We start from the raw sequence: 13,147 nt of genomic DNA, 5'->3' as shown, positions 1-13,147 counted from the left end.
TTTGTCTATTCCAGGTATTTTATGTAAGTGGGGTCATTCAATATTTGTCCTCTTGTGTGTCCGGCTTCTTTCACTCAGCATAACGTTTTCAAGGTTCATCCACGTTGTAGCTTACGTCAGAACTTCATTTCTCTTTATGGCTGAATAATATTCCATTGTATGCATGTACCACATTTTGTTTACCCGTTCATCTGCTGATGGAACTTGAGTCGTTTCGACCTTTTGTCTATTGTGAATGAATATTAGTGCACAAGTATCTGTTTGAGTTCCTGCTTTGAATTATTTTGGGTATATCCTAAGAGTAGAATTGCTGGGTAATATGGTAATTTTATGTTTAACTTTTTGAGAAACCGCAGAAGTGTTTTCCACAGCGGCTGCACCGTTTTACATTTCCACCAGCAATGCATGAGGGTGTCAATTTCTCCACACCTTCGCCAACACTTGTTATTTTCCATTTTCCTGATAATAGCCATCCTAAGGGTATGAGGAGCCCTGGTGGTATAGTGGTTAAGAGCTCAGCTGTTAACCGAAAGGTCGGCAGTTCAGATCAACCAGCCCCTGCTTGGGAACCCTATGGGGAAGTTTTACTCCACAGCAACAGGTTTGGTTGGGTTTTCTTTTGGTGGATACTAACAGGGTGCTCTCCGAGTCTAGGGCAGCAAATACCAGCTCTGCCTGGAGGTGGAGATGGGCTAAAGAAGGCCTCATACAAGAGGGGATGTCTGAGCTAAGTCTTGAACAACGATGGGAAAGTCTGTCGGCCAGATAAAGTTGGAAACCATGCAGGGAGAAAGAATGAGTGAGAGAGGCATTTGCCTTTTATGAAAACAAAGTGTAGGTTCTCTGGACCCTCTCAGTTTCACCCTTCCCCTTACTCTACCTAGAAGTTTTACGCATTCTGAACTTCTGGCACTCTCTCTGGGATGCCATCTTGCCCATGACGTCACCACCAGCTTGATAGTCTGAACACGCACTAGCCCACTCCCCTCCCCCGCCCCCCAACAAAAACACACACAACACAGAGTAATGGCGTGAGTCCTTACAGCAAAGACAATCTTTTCCTGATCTTTGAAAAAGCAGGTACAGTGCATATACACACATGACAAATATTTTCTTTATGTATTTACTATTTGTAGGAAGTCTAACCCTAATCCAGCATTGATTAAAATAGGACAGGATTTAATAAATTGGTTCATGTTTATCAAATATGTACAGCTCTTTACATAAATTAATTCCCTTGTTAAATATTTGTGAAATTTATTAAGACTTTGGAGGAACTTAAATAATATCTGAGCTGCCCAGCTTAATTTTTTTTTTTTTTTTTAACCTAAGGGACTGATGAGGATGTAGAGTGCAGACACAGGGCTCTAAACGGTCAGGTGAGAGGAGGCCAGTGGGCAGGTGCCACTTGTGTGGCCTGACAGGTAATCAGAGAAAGGTTACATCTGGCTACTTTTGGGTGAGCCCTGCTCAGTAGGCTGGGAAGATTCTCATGGTGCCATTTGGGCAGTGGGATCTAGAGGGATGAATGACCTGTGTAACATGTGATGATGTCCTAGGAGGCATGACCAGGGCGGAGCTGGAGCCCATGACCTCCATTCCTCCTGCTCAATAATTCAGTAATGTATTGAGCCCCTGCCATGGGCCAGGCGTGGGCCCCCTGGGCTGGGAAGACAAACCTGACCAAAACATGGGCCCAGCCCTCAAAGAGTGGAAAGACAGACCTATGTACAAAACCTTGGAGTTCTAAGTTCAAATCCTGTCTTCACCATTTGTAACTCATTAACCTTGAGATTACCCATCTCTTTAGATCTTCATTTCCCAAAGTGGAAAATTAGAATAAGTCTGTTTAACTAAATTGTTGGAAACAATAAGGTAAGGTATATGAGAACATCTGGTAATTCCTGCCTTCCAGTTATATGCAGTCAGTAAGTCAGTCCTGACATTTCTACCAACGGTGTGTCTTTTGATCCTATTTACTTTACTCCACTACCACTGCTTCCACCCTGGCCCAGGCCATCATCTTGTCTTCTTGGAATAACTATGACAGTCTTCTCAGTGATCTCCCTGAATACATTTTTGTCATCTTCCAATCTGTCCTCAAGACGGCAGCCTCAATGAGGTTTTTAAAGTCCAAGAATGAACATGCCATTTCCTAGCTTACAAATCTTCAACTTCTCCCATTTCTCTCAGGAAAACATCCAATAAGACCCTGCCTGATATGGCCCCCCAATCATGGGGCGCAGTGGTTAAGAATATGGGCTTGGTCTTCAGGCTGCTTGGGTTTAAATCCTGGCTCTGCCACTTTGAGCTATGGCACTGTGGGTGAGAGATGTAAACTTTCTGGGCTTCTCCCAAAAAACCTGTTGCCGTGGAGTCTACTCTGACTCATGGCCACCCCATGTGCGTCAGTAGATCTGTGCTCCATAGGGTTTTCAATGGCTGGTTTTTTGGAAGTAGATTGCCAGGCCTTCCTCCTGAGGCATCTCTGGGTGGACACAAACCTACAATCTTTTAGCTAGCAGCCCAACTCTTTAACATTTGCACCACCCAGGGATTTCCTCTGGGCCCATTTCCTCATTTTAAAAATAGGGATGACAATGGTATCTGAGGTTATTACGAGTATCATTGAGATGAGACAAACGAAGCACCTAGAATACTGTCAGGGACACGGTAAAAATGCAAAGTTACTATTACCTTTCTTACCTCACCACATTTTTTCACACACTGCTCCAGATACATTTTCCGTCCGTTTCATGTGTTACCTTTCTCTCGGTCTTGTTTTGGCCTTTGAAGATCCAGTTCCCTCTCCTTTGACTGACTACATTCTATTAATCTGAGAGTCTCATCTTAGGAGCCATGCACCCCAGCAGGCCCTTCCTGATTCCCACCCCAGACCAGTTTCTCTCTCTGTTATACGTGCTCGTAACCCGTTGTCATCAAGTCAATTCCGACTCACAGCGACCCTATAGGACTGAGTAGAACTATTCCATAGAGTTTCCGAGGAGTGGCTGGTAGATTTGAACTGCTGACCTTTTGGTTAGCAGCAGACCTCTTAACCACAGCGCCACCAGGGCTCCTACGTGCCCATACAAAACTAAATAAATAAATAAATAAAATAAAACCAAACCCATTGTCGTGGAGTTGATTCTAACTCATGGTGACCCTATACGACAGAGTAAAACTGCAACATAGGGTTTCCAAGGAGCCGCTGGTGGATTCGAAATGCCGACCTTTTGGTTAGCAGCTGAACACTTAACCACTGCGCCACCAGGGCCCCTGTGTGCCCATAGCTCCTTGTATTCCCCCCCCACCCAGCGTTCATCACACCTAGAATCACCTAAACAACGCTTGTCTTCTCAGCAAGATCCAAGCTTCTTGGAACAGAGATGCCCCCACCTTGTTCACTGTTGTATCCTCAGCTCATGCACAGTGTCTCTCAGGTAGCTGGCTCTTAGTGACTGTGATTGTGACCAACCTGAGCCTACCCATAAACTGAACTATCTATAACCTGTAACAGAGTGCAGTTTGCAACAATAGGGCTGTTTACACAGTATTATAGGAGCATAGAGATCTGCCTTCTAGAGGTTCAGAGAAGCAGAGTGTCCTGCTGACTGTGACTGGCAGATAGGCTCCAATGGGTTTCTCCAAGGTAAGGGGGCGGCAGTGGGGGTTTTATTTGGTGGGGGCAGGGAGTGGGATGTCTGTTCCAGTGTCTGCTTCTTCATGTCCAGCAGATTCTGCAACTTTTTGGGTTGAAGAGTGAACTTTCCCAAGAAGATGCAGAACCCACATATCCTCCTCAGTAGACTGACTTTGCTCTGGGGAACTGGAGCTGGAAATGTGCAGATTGCTTTAAGCACCTGGACCTGATGGTTGGAGTCCAAGCTCTAAGAATATTTCATTTCCTGCAAGGTTGTAAATTTAAAAAAAAAAAAAAAAAAAAAATCTGGAATAGAAAATCCTATTTGTCCCAAATTGAGATATAATTTCTTCACAGATTCCCATGCTCATTTGGAATGTTCTGAGCTGGGCTGGGGCTCTGACACTTCAGACTTCACTTGGCATCACCTTGGCTCTCTCCCGTGAAGTCTAGAAAAGTGTGACACTGCAGGTACCTTGTGATGACTCATGCGATTGCCCCTAAATTAAATCTGAAGCAGAAAGAAGATGGTGTTGCATTCTCTCCTTTTCCTCCTCCACATGGTCATACCTGGTGTGATGCAGAAGCGTTGGGGGATCCTCCAGTTAATGCTCATAGGAGCTTGGGCTCTCACAGGGAGCTGGACACACACATACAAGACGGAAAAACCTCAAGAAGTCCAAGGGTAGAATTATAAAGCATTAAATATGCCTCTTCTTCTGGTGGGACATGGCAGAAGGAATGAGCAGACTGAGTGCAATTACTCAAGGAAGGCTGCCTGGAAGAAGGTGAGTTTTGAGCATCATTCTAATGAAAGATTCTGGCTTTTACCTGGGAGAATAGAGGGTCTTCTAGGAGTGGAGAGAGTCCCAGGGACTTGTGGGCCATGTGGGAGATGAAAGGTGGGAAACCGGCAGGAGGGAGCATCAAGTGGGGTGGGTGGTTACTTAGTTGAGTTCAGAGCGTTTAGCAATCATCTTCCCCAGCAAGCTCTGTATGTAGATGACATCAGCTCTAGGAATGGAGAAGGCTTATTTTCCCCCAGGTCCCATTGTTGAATAGGTACTGAGCATCTACTTGATTCCAGACACTAAGCAAGAGACTGATGCAAAGATCAGAAGGCTTCCCCTCACTTCTAAGGCTCTCAGAGCTGAGTGGAGGAGACACAGGGACAACTTACAACCCACTGTACTGCAGATGAGGACAGAGGTATGCAGAGGCAGCCCAGGTGAGGAGGAACTCAGAAACTGCTTCAGAAGAGGTGTGTGGCTGGCTCCTGGGGGATATAAAGTCATCACGGCCATAAAAAGACATTTCAGGCCAAAAGACCAGTGTACCCAAAAGCTCAGAATTGTGGATGAGCCCAGTATATTTAATGGGAAAAGCAAGGATCTCAGGGTAGGAATTGTGTGGACATCAGGAGAGAGAAATACTTTAGAGTCAGATTGAGACATCCAGTCTCCATTCTGCAGGCAGAGGGCTTGGCAGGGGGACCTCCACCAGGAAGCAGTGTGCTTGGATTTACTTCCAAGATAAGCGCTCTGGAAATACTATGGAGGTGGGAGTAGAATCAGACAAAAGCAGGGCAGGAACCGCAATGAGTAAGAAGGGTTTTGTGACAATCCCAGCAACTGAGTCACTGAGTGACAATGGACTTGGAATGGGCCAAGGCAGTGGGGATAGAGAAGAGGTTATTTCTGAAGACTTGCTAGCCGTGGTTTCCACTTTTTCCCGAAGAAGCTCATCCACTCCAGTTTCCATTAATGTCCTGCTGAATGCAAATTCAGGTCCCTTTCCATCAGCCTTCACCCTTCCTTGCCCTGCAGAAGTTGAAAGTGGCTTATATGGCAGCAGATACAACGAATTCCACTTGGCGGCAAAGCCGCTGATGCGGGCTAGCTCAAGCAGCCACCCATGTGTCTAGTGCACATTTGACCCACTAGGAGCGGCTCTTGGAGGCCGATCCTTTCTTGCTTCCCTCTTGACCATTTCGAGGTGAAGCGGGCCTTTGTTTGTTCTTCCTGGGTGGACACCATTCACTCCCAGGCTCACGGTGCTCGGCTCCCAGGGGGTTCCACCTCCCGCCCCTCCCAGAAGGCCTGCTCTCTCCGCAGACCGTTCCCGGGGGCTCTGCTCATCAGAGGAGGGACATGCACTGGCCTTTGCTGGCCTGACAAGGCCACCATTTTGCCTCTCAGGCACGGATGGGTGGTTCAAGATGACAGGACAACGAGTGCTAGAGAAGTGCATGAGAGAGAGTTAACTGCTCTGAAGGGCATCTGAAAAGCAGCTTGTTTCAAGAAGGATGTTAGAAGGTGGCCTTTGCCTTTCAGGGTGAGGGAGGGGAGCCCTCTCTGAGAGGCCGGGGCCTCAGAAAGCTCAGATTACAGCTTTAGGGCGAGCTTGGACGGTCCCTCACTTCTGGTACTCAACCTCTCAGACATTTTTAGATGAACTTGCCAGTCAGAAGTGAAGCCAGGGATCCAGGAAACACTGTCCCAAAACTCAGTGTGATGTGATGGCGAAGAAGCTGGTTTGGTCCTGTTCTGGGGCAGAGCCAGCGGAGGGACCTGAGGCCTCCCTCCTCACCCACCCCACGGCCATCTCCCTGCCCAGCTGTGATTAGACACTCAAGGCCTCTGTTAAAATGCCACTTTTATCTGGACCAAAGTGCACCAGTTATCCGGCAGGAAGACCGATTAACCTATCAGCGGTCAGAGCCACAGCTTTCAGCAGGTCAACTTCCGTCCAGTTGACTCCAACTCATGGTGACCACATGTATTTCAGAGTAGAACCGTGCTCCATGGGGTTTTCAATGGTTGCGATCTTTCGGAAGATCACCAGGCCTTTCTTCCAAGTGCTTCTGGGTGGATTCGAACCGCCAACCACCAGCCTTTCAGTTAGTAGCCAGTAGCTGAGCCCTTAACCATTTGCACCACCTTAGACTGGCAGAAGGAGCCCTGATGGCGCAGTGGTTAAGCGCTTGGCTGCTAACCGAAAGGATGGCCATTCAAAGCCATCAGCCACTCCGAAGGAGAAAAGACCTGGCGATCTGCTCCCATAAAGAATTACAGCCTAGGAAACTCTATGGGGCAGTTCTACTCGGTCACACAGGGTCACTTTGCATCTGAATCGACTTGATGGCACACAACAACAATGGACTGGCAGAAATCAGGGTTCTGAGGGAAGGCTTTCATGGGGCATCAGAGTCAGGGAAGGAGCCCTGATGAAGTGGTTAAGCACTTGGCTGCTAACTGAAAGGTCAATGGTTCGAACCCACCAGTCACTCCTTGGGAGAAAAATGTAGCAGTCTGCTTCTGTAAAGATTACAGCCTTGGAAACCCTGTGGGGCAGTTCTACTCTGTCCTATGGAGTCACTGTGAGTCGGAATTGATACGACAGCAAGAGGTTTTAGAGTCAGGGGCAGGAGCTTGCCTGGGAGGAGGGTGGCTCCCGGTGAGGCTTGGAGCAGACAGAACAGGTGAGCACTGTGTGCGTCGAGGAGGTAGGTAAGGAGAACAAACAGACCCCAGAGTAAAACTCCATCTCCGTCTGAGTTTTGCTGAGACCCAGCCATGGTGCCTGAAAGCCTGGATTCCTAGTGGCCTGTCTCATTGGAGCCCTTCGGCTGTTTTCTCTGGCACAGTGGCCGCCTGTTTGGGGTTGTGACCCAGAAGTCGCTGTGGTTATCAACGAGGAGAGCTCAAACAGACACAAGAAAAGCAGCTTTGTTTCATGTCCTTGACATAACAACTGTATATTAACAACAGAGTCCTGTGGGATCGAGGCTCCCTGTTTGCTCAGAATCATAACAGGTGGGCTTTGTGTGGACGGATTTCTAGTGCTGCTTACCCTGGATTTTAAGTCCAAGTGGGGCTTTGTGTAGAGAATTCGCCACCTCCTCTCCCCTTTCTGCAAAGGAGATAAGTGTTTTCACTCACCTTTTCTGACTTATAAGCAGCTGAACAGCACTTGTGGTGTTTGCATGTCGTACAACAGGCATCGTCACCGACAGAGAAATGTCCCTTTCCGCGTTTCTGAGTGCTCATGAGCTTACTGTGGCTTGTGCCTGTGAGCACTCTCTCTCTCTTTATAATCTGACTGTGAACAATTCCAGGAAATGTTTATCCTCCATTTTTTAAAAAGTCTGTCTGTCCTTGGAATGCTGTATGGGGGCTGCGGTTCTCCTGGGAAACCATTTTGCGGCCCATCCTTTCAGCAGACCCACAGGTAGGCTTGGCTCGGCTGGTGATGGTTGGGTAAGGCGCGGCCCTGAGGTGGTCGACGAGACTCAAGAGCCCATTTAGAGGGGTCTGGTAGTGGGGTGGTAGTAGTAACAGTGGTGACGGTGTCTGTGGAGAAGCTGGGGTCTCAGAACGCGTGGGGAGACAGGAGTTGTAGCCACAGTCACATGCACTATATGTATAAGAGCCTGGTTTCCTGGGAACATTTCACTCTATGTTCCATGAAGGATTGTATTTAAGTAGCTTCAAACATAGAATTAGTGGCAGATTGCTCTTAGTCACATAAATCTTCAGTTTCCTGAAGTTTATATCCTTGGATTCTCTGTTATATGGGGTCAAGAATGGGATGGATGTGAAAGTAAAAAGTCAAGATCTCTAAACTTTCTATTTTGGCCAAGTTGTGCGAAAGAGTTTTGGTTCAAAATGATGTCTTCGTTCAAAATGGTGCCTGGCCAATAATAGGCTCTAATACACCCATTGCCATTGAGTCGGTTCCGATTCATAGTGACCCTACAGGACAGAGTATAACTGCCCCACAGGGTTTCCAAGGCTGTAAATCTTTACAGAAGCAGAATGCCACATCCTTCTCCTGCAGAGTGGCTGGTGGGTTTGAACCCCTGATGTTTCAGTTAGTAGCTGAGCACTTTAACCACTGTGCCACTAGGGCTCCTCGGCTCTGATATAGCTCTCACCAAAGACCTACTGAAACATCTATGAATATTAAAATTACAGACTAGAAAACAACCAAGTGCCAAAATTTAAGCTAAAACTATGCTAACCACACACACACAAAAAAAGATAGATAAAAATGGGCACATTCTTGGCCACGTGAAATAGAAATAACCTGAAAAACTGTAGACAGACACTTCACGTAATTCCCTTTCCCTCGTCTCGGGGGCTCAACAGGCCTAAGTGCTAACCAGAAACTCAGGCACTGGAGTTGTTGACGCCATTTCTCCTCCCACTCCTCACCCCATCATCTTTGCACGGCTCCTTCAAGTCAGAGCTGCCTAGAAATCACTGCACAGAATGAGGAATTGTGGAGGCACATTGTCTTCTCAAGACTTCACAAGAGAAACGCAGAGAGATGTGGAGCAAGAAAGTGCAGAGAGAGGAGAACCTGAGAAGCGTGTTCTGGAAATCATGACCTTTCAGTGCTACGGCATTTCAGAGGATCAGAGAAGCAGACAGTGGATGTACAGAGCAGTGGTTCTCAAAGTGTGGCCCTGAACCAACAGCATCATCTGGAAACTTGTTATAAGTGCAGATTCAGAAGTCAGGTGGCGAGGGTCAGCAATCTGTTTTAAAAAGCCTTCTAGGTGTTTCTGATGCTGGCTATATACTAAAAGAAGTATAAGTGACAGATTAGCAAAAAAATTCCACCAGGACACACAAAAATACATCATGGCCAAGAATTTTCATTTCAGTTTTCCAGGGTTTTTCTGTATATAGGAACTCTCTTAATATAATTAATTATAACAATAGAAAAAAAATGATTTTAATGGATACCAAAAAAGGCTTTTGATAAAATTAAACAGTTCTTCCAAAAAATAGAAATATGTTTTGTTTACATGCTAAAGATTACTTCTTACACATGAACCACCAGTGTCACGGATGGTGTAGTGAACCCTGGAGGAAGCTTCGCTGAACACACAGTGCTTGTTCCCACCTTTAGTTCATAATTGTGGTCGCCAGTTCCTGGTGCGGTCACGTTGATTCGGACTCGTGGTGACCCTCTGTGTGTAGAGTGGAACTGCATTCCGTCAGGGTTTCCAGGCTGTGACCTTTTAGAAGCAAATCGTCAGGACTTTTTTTCCAAGGTTCCCTGGGTGAGTTTGAACCATCAACTTCGCAGTTAGCATCAAGCGCTTAACTGTCGGCACCACTCAAGCATTCCAGCTGTGTTATGGTCCCTGCTGAAGCATAAAACAACATTAAGAGTTAGAGGCACACATCTGACAAAATTATAATTATTTAAAGATTATATGATTACGTATCTAAAAATATGAAGAAGCAAAATCATTTTATAATGCATTATAGGAAATCAAAGGGTATCCATATGTAAAACAAACAAAAATCATTGCTTTCATATCTAACACAGAATCTGTCAGAAAATAGATAAACAAAATCCTACCAACAATAGCAACAAAATCTATAAAATACCTGGGAATAAACTTATTGAGAGAAAGCTATAAAATATTACTGAAAGACATAAATCAGAGTGAATGGATGAAAAGAATCAATATTTAGAGATATCAATAATCTATAGTTTTAATTCAATTTCAAACAAAATTTCAAAGGGATTATATTCGGAATTTGGCAAAATGATTTTAAAGTGATCTCAATGATTAAGTGCGAAATAATAGGCTTAAATAATATATTTTGGGGGAAAAGAGTAGAACTAGGTTTGCTCTGCAAGATATGAAATGGATTCTAAGGGTTGAATAATTACAGTCTAAGGCGACATTTTAAGTTTTTTTTTTTGAATAAACAAAAGATTACCTAATTGTCTTAATTTCCTAGCACTACTGTAACAGAAATATCACCAGTGGGTGACTTTAAAGAACAGAAATTTATTTTCTCACAGTTCTGGAGGCTAAAAGTCCAAGCAGGGTCCTGGCCACGTCAGATCCCACCTTGCCGGTAGCCCTGTGCCTCTGTGGCTGATCTGCTCCTTTTTGAACTCAGCAGTGATTAGATTTAGAACCCACCCTACTTGGGTGTGATCTTATTAATATAACAAAAATCCCCCGCTATTTCCAAACAGGATTACTTCCACAGGTACAGAAGTTAGGGTTTCTTCACATATTTTGGGAGGACACAATTTAATCCATAACAACAATAAATGGTGTTTTAAAAATTGTATTGTCATTTAGAGAAAAAAATTAGATTCTCTTAACTCACTCCATAAAACAAATTTCCAGATAATTGATTTAATAGTAAAACATATGTAAATATTAGAAGTACATATAGATGAATATTGACATGATATTTGATGTGAGGAAAGTATTTCTTTACATTCAAAAGGCATAAACTATTTATTCATTTATTTTTCTGTTACATATTCGGCACTTAGTAGGCTTATAAAAGAAAAAATGGTAGGTTTTATTACATTAAAACTTATGTTTATAAAACTACCATAAATTTATTCATTAGAAATATCCATGGCTGCTAGTAACAGGAAACCTAATTAACAGCATTTCAAATGGCTAAAGATTTATTTCCCTCACGAAACAAGAAATTTGGAGATTGTTAGTCCAGACTGACATTTGGCAAGAAGATCCAGACTGTCTCCATCCTTCCATTTCCTGCCCTTTGGTCTATTGCTTGCCCTCATACAAGTCGTCTCATTGTTCCACGATGACCACTGTGCTCTAGGCTCAAATTCATTTTCCAGGCAGAAGGAAGGCAAAATGACAAAATTTTGTCTACCTCTTATTTAAAAAAGCAAAAAAAAAAAAATTTTCCCAGAAACTTCACCCAGCAACTTTCATTAATATCTTATTGGCCATAATTGGTCACGTGACCACTTCTAGCTGCAAAGGAGTCTGGAAAAGTGAGCTTTCCAGCCTCTATTGTAGAGAAGGGCTGGGATTAGATGGCTTTTGGATTTCTAACCACAATAAACAACACTGAAAGACAAATAAATTATGGAAAAAATTTGTACTATATAAGGCAAAGGTTAATATCCTTGATAAATAAAGAGCTTCTCTGAGGACTAAGGAGCACCTCACCTAAACCATGGTATTTTCAGTCTCCTCATATGCATGCGAAAGCTGGACAGTGAATAAGGAAGACCGAAGAAAAACTGATGTCTTTGAATTATAGTGTTGGTGAAGAGTATTGAAAATACCACGGACTGTCAGAAGAATGAACAAATCTATCTTGGAAGAAGTACAGCCAGAATGCTCTTTAGAAGCAAGGATGATGAGACTTAGTCTCACATACTTTGAACATGTTATCAGGAGGGACCAGTCCCTGGAGAAGGGCATCACGCTGGGTAAAGCAGAGGGCCACTGAAAGAGAGGAAGACCCTCAACGAGATGCACTGATACAGTGGCTGCAATGATGGGCTCCGGCATGACAATGATTATGAAGATGGTGCAGGACAGGGCAGTGTTTCGTTCTCCTGGACATAGGGTTGCACTACGAGTCGGAACTGACTCGACAGCACTTAACAGCAACAATGGAAGTCATTGAAAACAAATCCAGTAAAAAATGATATAAACAGGCATTAGTAAAAGAAAATTAAAAATGTCTAATTAACACATTAAATGTTTAGTCTTTCTAGTAATTGAATAAATGCAAACTAAAACAAGATACCACTTTCTATCGCTTTACAAAGATTATAGGGAAAGATATCAGCACAAGGACGTTTATCACCCTATGTAGTGACAATTAAAGCACTCTAAATGTCCAAATGGGAAGATTGGTTAAATAAATTATAGTTCAGCTATAGAACAGATTACTAAGTAGTCATTAAAAGTACATTAATAAAGAAATGATAGCATGGAAAATGTTCATCATACACTGTTAATATTGTTAATATTTCTAGGTTGCTAAATATTCTCAACAATCAGATTACAAAATAATACAGGCCGTAAGAGCCGATTAAAAATTAGTAGAAAAAAGATGAAGAATATTCCGTGGTTATCTTTGAATGATAGAATCAGGGATGGTGCTTTATTTTCTTGTGTTCTGTTTATTCACATTTTCTAAACATTCTAGGGTAAATTTAAAGTACTTTTGTAATAAGAAAAAAAACTGCCAATGAAATTATTATACTGAAAGTATGGACTGAAACAGGAACAGAAACAGGGATCCGAAGAGCGTCAGGGATTGAGGCTGATGGAGAGCTGGCCCCTTCCTCCTCGTGACACAGCCGTCCTGCCTTACGCTGCCTCTACTTTCCTTTTTGCACAGGCTCTATTTTCCTCCTCCTGAGAAGACGTTTAGGAGCCCTGGTGGTGCAGTGGTTAAGAACTTGGCTGCTAACTGAAAGCTCGGCAGTTTGAACCCACCAGCCAATCTGCAGGAAAAAGATGTGGCAGTCAGCTTCTGTAAAGATTCTGCTCTGTCCTATAGGGTCACTATGAGTCAGAATGACCGGACAACAGCAAGTTTAAGAAGAGGTTTATTTTTTATTCTGTGCTCTGTATGTTTTCTTACCAGTACCAGTTGCTGTGGAGTCAATGCCAACTCACAGCGACCACTTGTGTGTCAGAGTAGAACTGTTCTCCATAGTTTTTTTTTTTTTTTA

The sequence above is a fragment of the Trichechus manatus genome, unplaced genomic scaffold (assembly GCF_000243295.1).
Source record: "Trichechus manatus latirostris isolate Lorelei unplaced genomic scaffold, TriManLat1.0 scaffold00187, whole genome shotgun sequence".
Lineage (NCBI taxonomy): Eukaryota > Metazoa > Chordata > Mammalia > Sirenia > Trichechidae > Trichechus > Trichechus manatus.
Note: the sequence above shows the minus strand (reverse complement) of the source record.